Raw genomic sequence first — 13701 nt, 5'->3', positions numbered from 1 at the left:
TGTATTTAGCCATATTCCCTACATGGCGCACGGGTAGGTGGCTTCATCCTGTGCTCACTTTCCACCTTCAAGGACATGTGGGTCACCAGTGAGGAGTGTAAGGACATCGGTCCCTCCTTCGTCAGAAGGATAACCCTCTGATTTGTGACCGTCTGGACCATCGCCTGTCTCATCAGCACCAGCTCCAGGCTGAGCTTGGCTCAATTGATCAGAGCTCAGAACCAACTCAAGCATGAAGGTGGCCCTGCCTCCCCCAGACTTCGATAAAAAGGGTCAATAAAGGACAGACAGCTTCTTTGAGCAAGGCTTGCAGCATCTTGGGAAATGCTTGCAAGGCACTCACTATATCAAAGCAGAGTCACGAGGGGAGGGAATCTCTGGCGACCCCTGTGTATTATCTCGGCGTGGCTACTCTGTGCTGCAGTAACAAACATTCCCCAAGTCTCAGTGCCGTAAAACAAAAGTATATTTCTCACCCGTGCTCCACGTCCATTGAAGGTCACAGGGGCTCTGTCCTGCTTTACCCTCACCCCAGAATCTGGCTGACAGAGCTGACACCATGTAGAACATTGTCATGCATTGTGGGTGCACAGAAGGGTGCCCTGGAGGGCCTTTCACTGGCAGCAAAGGGACACATGGCACATCTGCTCAGTTAATTGTCCAGAACAAGTCACGTGGCCCCAAACCACCACGGGGGCTGGGAAGTACCACCCTGCCACGGACCTGGCCTCCAACATGGGAAGAACAGCACAGATACTCTGGTTCATGAGAGCATAGTGAGGGCACATTCATGCGGGGGGCATTACGTCCTTCACGGATTTATTCCTCATCACGTTGCCGTGAGATTGGCTTATTCAGGCCGACTTCGTGATGCAGGAGCTGAAGCTGAGAGACATTTATGAACTTGAGCGAGGTCATTTCGACAGGGACGGGGAGTTTAAATCTGTAGAGAACTCCTAGTAGGGACACCAGAGGGTGAGAGCAGAGAAATAAGGGGAGAAAGTCAGCACGAGCATCTGAGAAGGAGTTCCCAACCTGGAGGCCCAAGTTCACCTTGTGAAAGACCGTGGAGGGCCGAACAGAGCAATGGGGCATCCCCTTGGCAGACGCTGCCTGGGGAAATCCCACAGTGTCGAAAGTAAGAGCAAATTCTAGAGGCAGTAGGAGAAAACAACAAAAAACAGGTAAACTATAAAGTAAGGTTACCAGAAAAATCCAGGCTGCCCAAGGAAATTGAATTTCAGAAATGCAACAAATAACTTTATAGTATAAGCACGTCCCAAAGATGGCATGTGTTCTTATTTGCTAAATCTTTCAACCTTACTCTAAAATAAAGAGGCTTTGATCTGCATCAGAATTCTTACCTGCAAAGCTGCTGCTACAAGATAAGAGGAAAAGCATAGCCAGGAGAGGAAGGGCGCTCTTGAACTGGAAATTCCGTACCTCCCCCGACTGGGGCTGGAATGTTGGGGAAAAAATCATTTGGCCACCGGCAAAGACTCAGAAAACGTACCACCCACCTGCCCTCTCTCTGAAAAAAAATCAAAGATTATCTATGAGATGAATAAAGAAACAAGCTAAGAAAGAAACAGTGGGGATTAAGGAAGACCAAAGTGGGAGTTACATCTCAATAGTTGTTTATACAGAATTTTTAAAAAGCAAAAGCAATGTGGAACCAAAAAATCTCAGAGGATCTCGGAATGGGGGGTGGAGTGGGGTTAGAGGCGAGAATGAGGAAGAAAATGAATCTGTGGATGATACGGACATAATTGAACTCCGGATATTGGTGGGAAAGAATAAGCTTTGATGTACATGTTTGTGATGTAAGGGTAACAGGCCACTGCGCCATCCAGACCCAGCCTGAACCTCTGAGATTCTATTTACTGTCTTCAGCATGAAATAATGGCCATGCAGCCTGCCCTAAGCCCTGCACCTGCCCAGGTAATTCAGGCGCTGGAAAGGCACCGTTCTAGCAGCCTCTGCTGCATGTTAAAATCATCTCCCTATTGGTGGAATGCCATTGCTTATGGCAAACAGTGGTTTGTTTGTTTCAGTTATCAGATGTTCCTGGTTTTTTTCTGACCTGAAAACAAGTATCATTCTTTCCATAAATTTGGAAATAGGAGCGAAAGTTGCTTGCCGTTACCTTTCCATTAGCTATTCACCCGGCGCAGTGCAGCCGATAGGGCATTCCCGTGCCCTGATCTGTAGGCTGAAGACCACACAGACATCCCCCCTCTTGAGGACAGATTTCACTTTGAATGATGGTAGTTGAATGAATAAATCAGGATACCTTTATGGTAGTAAACTTTTAAGTAATGCTTTTAATTACGTATAAGTGGACGATGGAATCTAAACGAATCTAAAGCAGAAGAGCCTGCGTGCGCCCTTTATAATATTCTGAATTTTGTACTATCTGCGTTCAACTTTAAACAATTGTTTCAACTAACCTAAGGGTAACTCAGGGGAAAGTAGCAATAAATGGGACTCATGTAACATGAAATTACAAAGGAAAGTGAAAATAAGGTGATGGATAAGCCAGGAAAATGAGAAGAAAAGAAGAAAGCAGATGTCAAAGAAACCAAATTCCAGCAAAATCATTAGAAGAATCAGAGAGATATTTGATTGATAAAGGTGAGGAGCAGCCAGCCAGAATATGTCATGAATCTTCTCACCTTTTTAGGTGCATTTAGCTCCCAAGTACATCAAGCCAAGGGTATAGTGCCTAGAAAGTGCCGAGAACTCCGTCAGCATTACCGTGCCCCAATCAAACCCTTCATTTCTTTTTTTTTTTTTTCTTTTTTCTTTTTTTTTAGTTTTGGAGTTTTCCATACTCTAGTCCTTTTTTTTTTTAAATTAATTTATTTATTTATTTATTTTTGGCTGTGTTGGGTCTTTGTTTCTGTGTGAGGGCTTTTTCTAGTTGTGGCAAGCGGGGGCCACTCTTCATTGTGGTGCGCAGGCCTCTCACTGTCGCGGCCTCTCCCGTTGCTGAGCACAGGCTCCAGATGCGCAGGCTCAGTAGTTGTGGCTCACGGGCCCAGTTGCTCCGTGGCATGTGGGATCCTCCCAGACCAGGGCTCGAACCCGTGTCCCCTGCATTGGCAGGCAGATTCTCAACCACTGCGCCACCAGGGAAGCCCCAAACCCTTCATTTCTGTCCAATAAGTAATGGCACCACTCAGAATCTTTAAAGTAATTCTTGTCTCTTCTCTTTCACGGCCCACATAAAATATGGCAAATCTTAATGATTGTACCTCCAAACTCTATACAGAATCCACTCATTTCTCACCGTGCTGCTGTCCCTGAGGCTTCGTCACTGTCCCCTCTCTTCTGCAATTCCCAGCAGCCTCCTGCCTGAAGTTCCTGCTTCTGCCCAACAGCCAGAGTGATCTTTGAAACACAGATGAAGTCACAGCATCCCTCTGCGTAGACCCCTCCGTGCAAGCCCAATGAGCCAACCCCTCACACCCAGCTGGGTGGTTATAATCAGGAAAACAGACAACAAATGTTGTCGAGGATGCGGAAAATTGGAACCTTGTGCATTGCTGGTGGGAACGTACAATGGTACAGCTACTATGGAAAACAGTTTAGAGGTTCCTCCAAAATCTTAATGTAGAATTACCGTGTGATCCAGCAATTCCACTTCTGAATATATACCCCAAAGAATTGAAAGTAGAGACCTAAACCATATGTGTACAGCAATATTCGTAGCAACATTATTCCCAACAGCCAAAAGGTGGAAACACTCCCCGTGTGCATTGCTAAATGCGTAGTTACACAAAATGGGGTCCATCCATAAATGGATATTGTTCAGCCATAAAAAGGAAGGAAATCCTGACAAATGCTGCAACATGGATAAACCTTGAGGACGTGACACTGAGTGAAAAAAACAGTCACAAAAAGGACAAATGCTGTCTGATCCCACTCGTAGGAGGTCCCTAGCGGAGTCATATTCAGAGAGACAGACAGTAGGATGGTGGGGGCCAGGGGCTGGGGGAGCGGATGGGGAGATTTGTTTAATGGGGAACTGAATTTCAGTTTTGCAAGATGAGAAAAAAAGCTCTGGAGATGGACGGTGGTGATGGTTGTACAACACTGTGCCAATGTTGTACAACCTAATGCCACTGAGCTATCCACTTAAAAATGGTTAAAATGGTCAATTTTACGTTATGTATATCTTACCATAGTAAAAACTTTGAAAACTCCCAATGGGCTCTCGTCCCAGAAGGAAATGTACAGGCTTTACCTGAGTCTCTGCCTGTGTGACCCGCCCTGCTGCCAACTCTGCGACGTCACCCCCCCATGCTTCCCGTCACTCACCCACTCTGGTCACACCTGTCTGGGGGCTGCTCTGCTCAGACCCACTCCCACCACAGGGCCTCTGCTGCCCGGACACAGTGGCCCCAGAGAGCTCCTTGCATGACTCACTCCCTCACTGTGTTCAGGTCTTCGGGGAAACTCTCTTTAGCAGACAGCCTTCCCGGACCTACAGTCCGGCCCACACCACTCTGTCTGTGTCCTGCTCTGTGTGCTTCTCACGGCTCTGATCTCTCTGCAGGGTTTTCCTTTGCTTCTGTGAATCGTCTGCCCTCCAGCTGGGATGCCAGGCCCTCTAAAGCAGGGGCTGTGTCTGTTTGCTCACAGCTGAATCCCGACACGTTGGTCCACCACAGTTGTTCAACACGTATCTGTTGAACAAATGAGTGAGTGAATGAATGAATGAAAGAAATGAACAAAAAATAAAGAAAACTTATAGAAAGTGGGCAAACTACAGAGATTGGCGATGCCCAGCAGAGAACAATCCAAGTAGATGATAAAATTATGAATCAGTGCTCCAACTCACTGATGGATTTCTTTGGATTTGGTAGAATTAGAAATTCTACAAGCTAAGAAAAACAAAGATGGGAGTGAGATACTGCTTGACACCTGCTAAGTAGCCAGGTACGACGTAGTTACCCCACGTGCATAGGAAGCTCGTGGGGACGGGCGCCCTGGAGCCCAGGCACAACCATAATCTTCGTGTAACCTTCACCCCCACCCCACCTGTGAGGGGACATTCCTGCGACACTGTGTTGTACGTGACAATGGAGCCTTGAGCTCTGTAGGTGGACATGGGGACAGACCAGGGGAATCAATACATAACGCTTGGTCCATACAAATCCTCTAATTCCATGTGATGGTTAAAAGCAATGAATTATACATAGGAGATTTTAAGATGCTCTATCTTAAAAATCTGTGTTGAATTTTTTTAAGTAAAAATGGAAATCTACAGCTCAGGAGATTTACTTTCTATTTGTATAAAGTTACATATGCACATAGTTTAAAGAGTCAAACTATTCTAGGAGACTTTCTGCAAAGGGCCAAATAGTAAATATTTTCACTACACAGTGTCTGTTGCAACTACTCAACTTTGCCTTTATAGAGCGACAGCTGCCATTGACAATGTAAATCAATCCATTTATGTTACTTATGATGCTGGATATATATTTTTTTATACTGCTTTTTTGGATGTTTTTCTTTTCTTTTTACATGCCTTCTACTGAACTGACTTAATTTTCTTCATTCCCCAACTGATTTGGGAGTATGTATGTTATTTCTTTTCTTTTGCGGTCACCATAAAATCTTTACAGGCTTGCTAAACTTAAAGTTGGAGATGAATTAATTACTACCGCTACCTATGGAGAGATTGCAGAACACCTGTGTTCCAGTCTCTCCTCCTATATTTTATTTCTGTCTTGGGTTTTAATTTGATTTTGTTCCTTTAGAAGTCCTTTTAGCGAGGGTATGCTGGTGATAAACTCATGCTTATCTGAGAATGTCTACGTTTTGCTCACACTTTGAAAAAATCTTTGAGATATAATCCACACAGCATAAAAATTCATCCACTTACAGTAGGTAATTCAATGTTTTTAGTAAATTTACAGAATCGTGCAACCATCACTGCAATCTAAGTTTAGAGCATTTTCAACCCTAAAGGAAACCCTGTATCCCTTAGCAGTCCTTCCCCTTCCTCCCCTCCCCCAGCCCCTGGCAGCCACTCATCTACTTTCTGTCCCTGTGGATTTCCTTAGTCAGGACATTTCATAAAAATGGAAACACACAATACATGGTCTTTTGTATGTGGCTTCTTTCACATGCTGTGTTTTCAGGGTACGTCCGCGTTGGAGTGTGTGTCAGTAATTCATGCCTTTTTATTGCTGAATGACATCCCATTGTATGGCTGGACAACCTTTTGTTTATTCACTCATCTTTGATGCTCACCGCTTCCAGGTAGACCCATAAGCACCACCCACACACCCCTCTCCCTCCCTGCTGCCTAGATTGGAGCCGACCTTCAGCTGACCTTGGGAGCTCTGGGTTGAAGATAGAGCCTGGGTTCTGGAATCCCTTCTCAGAGAAGAGGCACTGAGACTGTTAGATGCTCAATAAACAGACTTGTGTTGGGTTAAGCTGCTGAGACTGAGGGTTACCTGTTAAAGCCGCTGGTGTTTTAACTGATGTATATGTGGAGCGTGCAAGTTTGGGGAGAAGGAATAAACTGGGGTTTCATCCTTTGAGACCTGAAGCTAGCCAGACCTCGATTTTTCAGTTTAATAAGATAATAAATCACACACTCCTTTTTTGTTATAAATGTTTTAATTGAGTTTTTCTTTATCACTTGGGAGCCAAAATACCTATACATGATGCAATCTACAATAACCAGTTAGAAAATAAAATCAGGAAAAGGCAACAAATGCTATAAAATACCGAGAGAAGAAAAGTAAACTAATAAGAAATGTACAAGACTTACATTAAGAAAACCATAAACCTCTATTGACTTGCTAAAGAAGACTCAGATAAAGGGAGAAAATAACATGCTCAAGGATGAGAAATAATAAATAAAATGTCAGTTCTCCCCCATTCACCTAGAAATTCAGTGCAACCCTAATCAAATCCCAGTGAGATCTGAGTGGAATTTGACAAGATGATTCAAGGTTCATTTGGAAGAGAATATACACAAAATACCAAGAACTGCCCCCAACGAGCCCTTGGGATGTCCAGAGCAGCCCCCTTTCACAGCAGCCAGCAGCACACACAGGCCGCGGGCCCAGCTGCACCTGAGTCTCAGGTGCCCCTCAGAGAGCCACTTCCCAGCGTCCTAGGACGTGGTCCTGGCAGGTCGAGGGCTCCAGGATCCGGGGCACAGCATGTCAGGACAAGAGTGATACCTTTATGGTCCAACGCTCTTTCTCCCTTCTGGATCTTCCTTTGGTGTTGGTTTGGATGAGGTTTATACCCACCCTCTCATGCAGGTGCGGGCATGTGCCCAAAGCCTGGCTGACCAGTCCCAGTGGAATGTCACCCAAGCCAGGCCAGGGAGGCTCAACTCCAGGATGCTGGCTGTTGGGTAGCAGTTCCTGTGAGGGAGCTCCCCTGTTAGACCGAAGCCTGGAGCTGCTGGCAACTATCAAGCTTCCACCGTGGGGAGCCTGCATGAGAACTAAGCCGTTGCAGGAGAACCCAGGAGTGGGGAGGGGAGAAAGAGGGGGAGGGAGAGAGACAGAGAAAGAGAAAGAAAGGGAAAAGGAGAAAGAGATTCTGATTCCTCTCAGCACGGCTTTAACCAACCAAGCCTGAATTCGATCATGGACTCATTGTTTGCGAAGCCAGTAAATTCCACTTTTCTTTAATCTAGTTTGTACTTAAAGATGATTCTTTAAAGCCGAAGAGGTCTGGGGCCCAATCTCAGGGCTTCTGGATAAATATATAAAAATAAATAAAAACCTTTTTCTTGTCAGTGTCTTTGGGACAGAATTTTGCATTGGGATTTAGACTTGGATAATCTTTTCCAAATACCCGGCTTTAGAACAGGTCTCCTCCTGGGGATGTATTAGCCACTCATTCCCTCATTTTCTCACTCACCAAAAAGCCCCTTTCTACCAGGGGTTGGGGTGGAGAGGGCTGAAGTCAGAAGGTCCCCTGCCATGCAGCTGGCAGGTTTTGTAAGGCTTTATTTTCCTAAGGAAGAGCCCCGCGCATCTGCCCGGAGCTGGTGGCCCTTGCTGTCTTGACATCATCACCGCCAGCACCGTGAACCCGGGCTGGCTCCCCGGCGATGAAGCCACCCGGCAGCAGAAGTCCTCCAGCGGCTCTCTATCCAGTCCCCACGTCTCAGCCACCAGAACAAGCCGCAGGCTGTGACTAAAGGAGCGGCCTCCCTTCCCTGGGTCTCTTTCTTGCCTGTGTTCACCCCATCATCCAGCAAGCAGCTTGTAGTGGGTGCCGTGCTGAACGCTCAGGATAGAGATGAAAAGCATTGACCCTGCTCCCCAAACTCTCCAAATATCTAAGAGAGGCTTCCATTGGAAGGGATGCTGGTGAGAGGCTCAGAGAGAAGATTCCCACCTTGTGTTCCACGTGGCAGAAGAGAAATCCACGCTGCAGATGCATACAGAAGGGGTGTCTCACTGGAGGGGTGAAAAACCCATTCAGTGGAGTGGGAGCCAAGGCGAATTTAAAATAGAAATAGATCCTTCTGGAATTCCAGGAGAAGCAGGATCACCGGGCATCAAGAAGGGCGAGGCCCACACATGTTCAGGAGCCAGGATGGCAGAGGGTCTCCTGAACCTTCTCTCTGGTCTCCCCCCGACTAAGGCTTGTTGTTCAGAAAGGGGGCATGTGTCAGGTGCCTCGGCAGCCAGTGGTCAGCCTTCCCCGGGGCAGATGTCCACCCAGCCAGGTGGCAGGAGGGGCCGACGCCCGGGGCTGCGGACACGGGCTTGTCTCTGTCCAGTGCAGACCACCCCGCCCCTCCCCCCGGCACCACCATCCGTCTCTGACTCTGCCCTTCGCCGGTCAGGAGTCTTAGTGTGGTCAAGGTCCCCAGCCATTCTTCCCTTCCTGTTACAACCTCAAAGCCCCTCACCAAGCCTGCACGGAGGCTGTTTTCTAAGTGGCCACACCAGGACAGAAAGTACACACAGGATTAAAGGGAGGTGTGGACAGAGCTCTGAACAGCCCGGGGCGGCTCCGGAAGCCCTCCCCTGGGAATCCCCAGCTCCACCTGCCCAGAGAGGCTGTTGAGTCCTTCCCACTCCGGGGCTCTGAAGAGCTCTTCCCAGCATAACTCCAGATGGCACTCCTGGAACCTTCTAGGCGGTCCAGCAGGGCAGTGGGAGATTCTACCCCAGAGGAGTGTCCAGACAATGGCTCCTCTGAATGTAACAGGATGGCGTTAGGGGCCTCGGGCCTGAACTGGGGGTGACTGAGAAGGAAAGAGCTGTGTTCTCCGAGCTCGGAGGACCCCAGGCTGCTGGGCCACCACAGGGAGGGGGTGCTCCGGGACAGACTGATACCACCCGCCACCCCACCCCCGACCACCGCCAAGCATGGGCAGCTGGGAAGCAGGTGGGGTCGTCCATCCAGGAGCTCCGTGTGCATCAGGAGAAGCCATGTCCCCTCTCAGCACCATGGACAGGGGGCACCTCCCCTCCCTGAGGCCAGGGACCCTGGCACCCCAAACTCCCGCGTGCCCCGAAAGGGCAGAGGGGCAGTTCTTTCTCCACTTGGGTATTGCTCTGCCCCCGCCCGCTGCTGTGCTCGGGGCTGTCGGGTACAGCCTGCCGCGGTACCCCAAGTGGGCAGATGGGGCAGCATGCCTGAACCCGGGGGCCCGAGGGGGCTCAGAGGATGGATGAGATGGATGCTGAGGCTTCCTGAGGACACTGAAGCAGGGGCGGGGGGGGGACTCACAGCCTGGGAATGAGGGGTGACGGAATGTGGAGTCTCACTAGGGCCTCCTTTCCCAGGGGAGATGCCTGGATGGGAGCCTGGGGGTGGGGGTGGGGGTGGGGGAAGAATCCATGGAATTCACACTTGCCCACAGCCAGGCCAGCCACAGCAGCCGCCCAGACCAGGGAAGAGACGGCTCCCTCACCCTGGACAGTCAGCTGAGGAGCCATCTCTTCTGCCTCCCTCCTCCCCACCCACACTGAGCACCCAGTGCAGCAAAGAGGGTGGGGGCACAAGAGAATCGGACTCTTTAACTCTCCTCACTCAGCTGCTCCCCTGGCAGAAGTCGGGGCTGAGGCGGCCGGAGGGGGACATAGAGGGAGAAAGACTTTGAATCAAATATTACATCCATCTGTCCATCCCTCCACCCACCCCTCCCTCCACCCACCTATTCATCCACCTACCCACCCATCCATCCATCCATCCACATATCCATCCATCCATCCATCCATCCATCCATCCATCCATCCATCCACCTACCCATTCATCCATCTCTCCATCCATCCATCCACCAATCCATCCATCCATCCATCCATCCATCCATCCATCCATCCATCCATCCATCCATCCACATATCCATCCATCCATCCATCCACATATCCATCCATCCATCCATCCATCCATCCATCCATCCATCCATCCATCCACATATCCATCCATCCATCCATCCATCCATCCATCCATCCATCCATCCATCCACCCATCCATCCATCCCTCCACCTACCCATTCATCCATCTCTCCATCCATCCATCCACATAACCATCCATCATCCATTCCTCACTTGGCCAGAGCAGAAGTCAGGGCTAGGGCAGTGGGGGAGAAAGCCCTTGAGTCACATATGACATTAACATTTAAAAACAAACAGGACCAAGTTGTAGAACAAATAATGAGACTGCCTTAGTCCTAATAAAAGCATAACTTCCTTGATGCCAGTCCTGACCTAAGGACCTTCCATGTGTTGCCTCCCCCAGTCTGTGCTGTAATCATGGAAGAAGGAGCTTAGGTGCTATGATTATCCCTATTTTAGAGAACACGAAGGGAAGCACCCAAGGTCACACAGCTGAGGCTCAATGCCAGGCAGTTGACCAGCGTGGGTCTGCCTTTCTGTAGTAACCAGAAGTATCCAAAGGGTGTCAGAATTGGGGTGATCTAGCACTCAGGTAACCTGCTGATGAAGAGGAGAGAGCAGGGGTAAGACGGGGTCCGACAGCACAGTCAGAAGTAATTACTGGGAAAACAATCTGTATTTATATCCCAATGAATACAGAGTCCTCAGTAATGGGTTTCATATACATGTACCTAGAAATCCAGCTTGCCTGTGTAGTGTAATTACCAGCATTCACCAAGTGATTTACATTAACTACCCGAGAGTGAGTTTCTCTTATTAAATACACAACAATTAGTGATCCTAATAGCCCATTACGACTTAATTGGATGCTGAAAATCACTTTGTTAAAAGCCAATTGAGAGGGACTTCCCTGGCGGTCCAGGGGTTAGACTTCGCCTTCCAATACAGTGGGTGCAGGTTCGATCCCTCGTCAGGGAGCTAAGATCCCACATACCTCGTGTCCAAAAAACGAAAACAGAAGCAATACTGTAACAAATTCAATAAAGACTTTAAAAATGGTCCACGTCAAAAAAAAAATCTTAAAAAAAAAAAAAGCCAATTGAGAGATAGGGGTAAATAACTGTAAACTCAGCCCCCAGATGACTTTCCTGCTCCTGGAGAGTTAGTCTCCACCCTTGGCTGGATATCCAATCCCAGACCAAGGTATCACGTGCCATGGGCAGCTCAGACCCCATGGACAATCACACCCCAGGATGTCAGCTTGACTTCAGCGCTCAGATTAGGGAACTCCTTATGCTCCAGTCTGGGCAACAGCAGTGAGGGAGGATGGTAGGAAGGTTCAACTGGGGCCATCCTGTCACTCCCAGGGCTTCCTAACCAGTTGTAACTTCAATGGCAGCATCTTCTTCAGCTCACGCAGGATGACGCTGCCGCTCTGGATGCCCAGCCTGTATCCATGCACTTAGTGCTGGATGCTCAGGAATATAGACGCCATATTATTTATTCTCTATTTTCATCCTTCCATCCATCCAGCCCTCCATCCCTCCAGCCCTCCATCCAACCATCCACTCCTTCAATGATCCATCCACCCACCCACCCACCCACCCATCCATCCATTCCTCACTCATTCATTAAGTACTGAGATCAAACCTCATAAATGTACAAGTTTGCAGTAAAACACCTGTATTTGAAGTCTGGTTCAAACAAGCTGTATGACCTTACGCAAGTTACCTAACTTTCTATCTAGCACAGTTTCTTCATCTGTAAAGTGGAGAAAATAAAATTGCGGTAGATTCAAAGAGTCGACCCATACAAGGGGCTTAGAAAAGTGCCTTGTGGGTAATAAGTGCTCAATAAATGTTGTCTTGTTTCATTATCATCATTATTAAATATGCACCAAGAGTTACTGTAAGCCAGATGCTGTGGTTTTAACGAGAGGTCCAGAAAAAGTTCTGGAGTTCAAAGAAGTTATTGGGGAAGGTTTCATGGAGCTGGTAGCATGCTTAGGAATTTTATAATACTCAAGTTTGTTCCGATTTCAGAAGAAAAGGAGCTTAACTTTGGAACCTGGTCATTAAACGTTCCCAGAGGAACCTTTCTGCTACTTTAAAATATGGACAATACTGTGATTTCATTCTTATGTTTTATTTCTGTTCAAGTCATTGCTAAAACTTGGTAATTTTTAAAGCAAATCATGACACTGTGTTAAACTAAAAAAATTCTCGATAAGAAGACTGGTTGAACATACTGTTATTCTTAAATACCAACATTTTAGTGAACAAAGCAACTCCCCGTTTCTGTATCTCCATAAAGAGTCAGACCCAGATGATCTTCAAGACATCTTCCAACTCTGGCCAAAGTCAGTGTCATGTAAGGCTTTCCAGCACCAAAGCTCACTGATTTATAGAAGGTGCTGGAATCTGTGACTGTGTGTCCCTCGAGAAAAGGGCATAACTTAAGAGGAAAATGGATAATTAAAAAATAAAAACTAAGCCAAGTAGTAGTTGAACTGAGTTGGCAAGTATTATTGAAGCCTTCGAGTTTGCTGTCTGCCTGCCCCTGGGTTGGACTGGCCATCAGGCTCAGCAGTCGGGAGATGGGAACAGGAGGGGAGCGAAGTGCTGGTCTACTCGGAGAAGGACGCGGGCATGGGGCGCAGCAGGTCATCACGGTCAGGGTGACCTTGCAACCTCAGGGTCGTGGTGCCATTTTGCTGCACTCTAGGTGGGCTGGAAGCCTGAACTTCAAGGAAAAAGTCTACACACTGCAGAGGAGAGACCATTGGCTTCTCCTCCTTTCATATAACCTTATCCTTTCTGAAGGAGGATGGAATGATGGGGAAAGAGAAACTTGGCAGTCCTGGCTCAGCTGTGTGACCTGTGACCTCAGGCAGGTCACATGACCCCTCTGAGCCTCCCTCTCCTCGACATCATCTTTTCTGACTGTCTGCTCTGTCTCTGTCTCTGTCTATATGTCTACCTTATCTCTGTCTCTATGAGCAGAGCTGTTATAAGAATGAATATGAAATGGCATGTACAGATGGTAAAGCTCTCTGCAAGCACAAGAGATGGGCATAAACCAGTGATTCTCAAACTGAAAGTATATCAGAATCATCTGGAGGTCTTTCTGATGATGGCCGTTCTGGCAGGGATGCGGTGGTATCTCATTGTGGTTTTGATTTGCATCTCTCTGATGATTAGTGATGTTGAGCATCTTTTCATGTGCCTGTTGGCCATCTGTATGTCTTCTTTGGGGAAATGTCTATTCAGGTCTTCTGCCTGTTTTTTAATCGTTTTTTTTTTTTTTTTTTGTATTGAGTTGTATGAGCTGTTTGTATATTTTGGATATTAACCCCTTA

Source organism: Balaenoptera physalus (genome assembly GCF_965194825.1).
Source record: "Balaenoptera physalus genome assembly, chromosome: 10".
NCBI lineage: Eukaryota > Metazoa > Chordata > Mammalia > Artiodactyla > Balaenopteridae > Balaenoptera > Balaenoptera physalus.
This window is presented reverse-complemented; position numbering follows the sequence as displayed.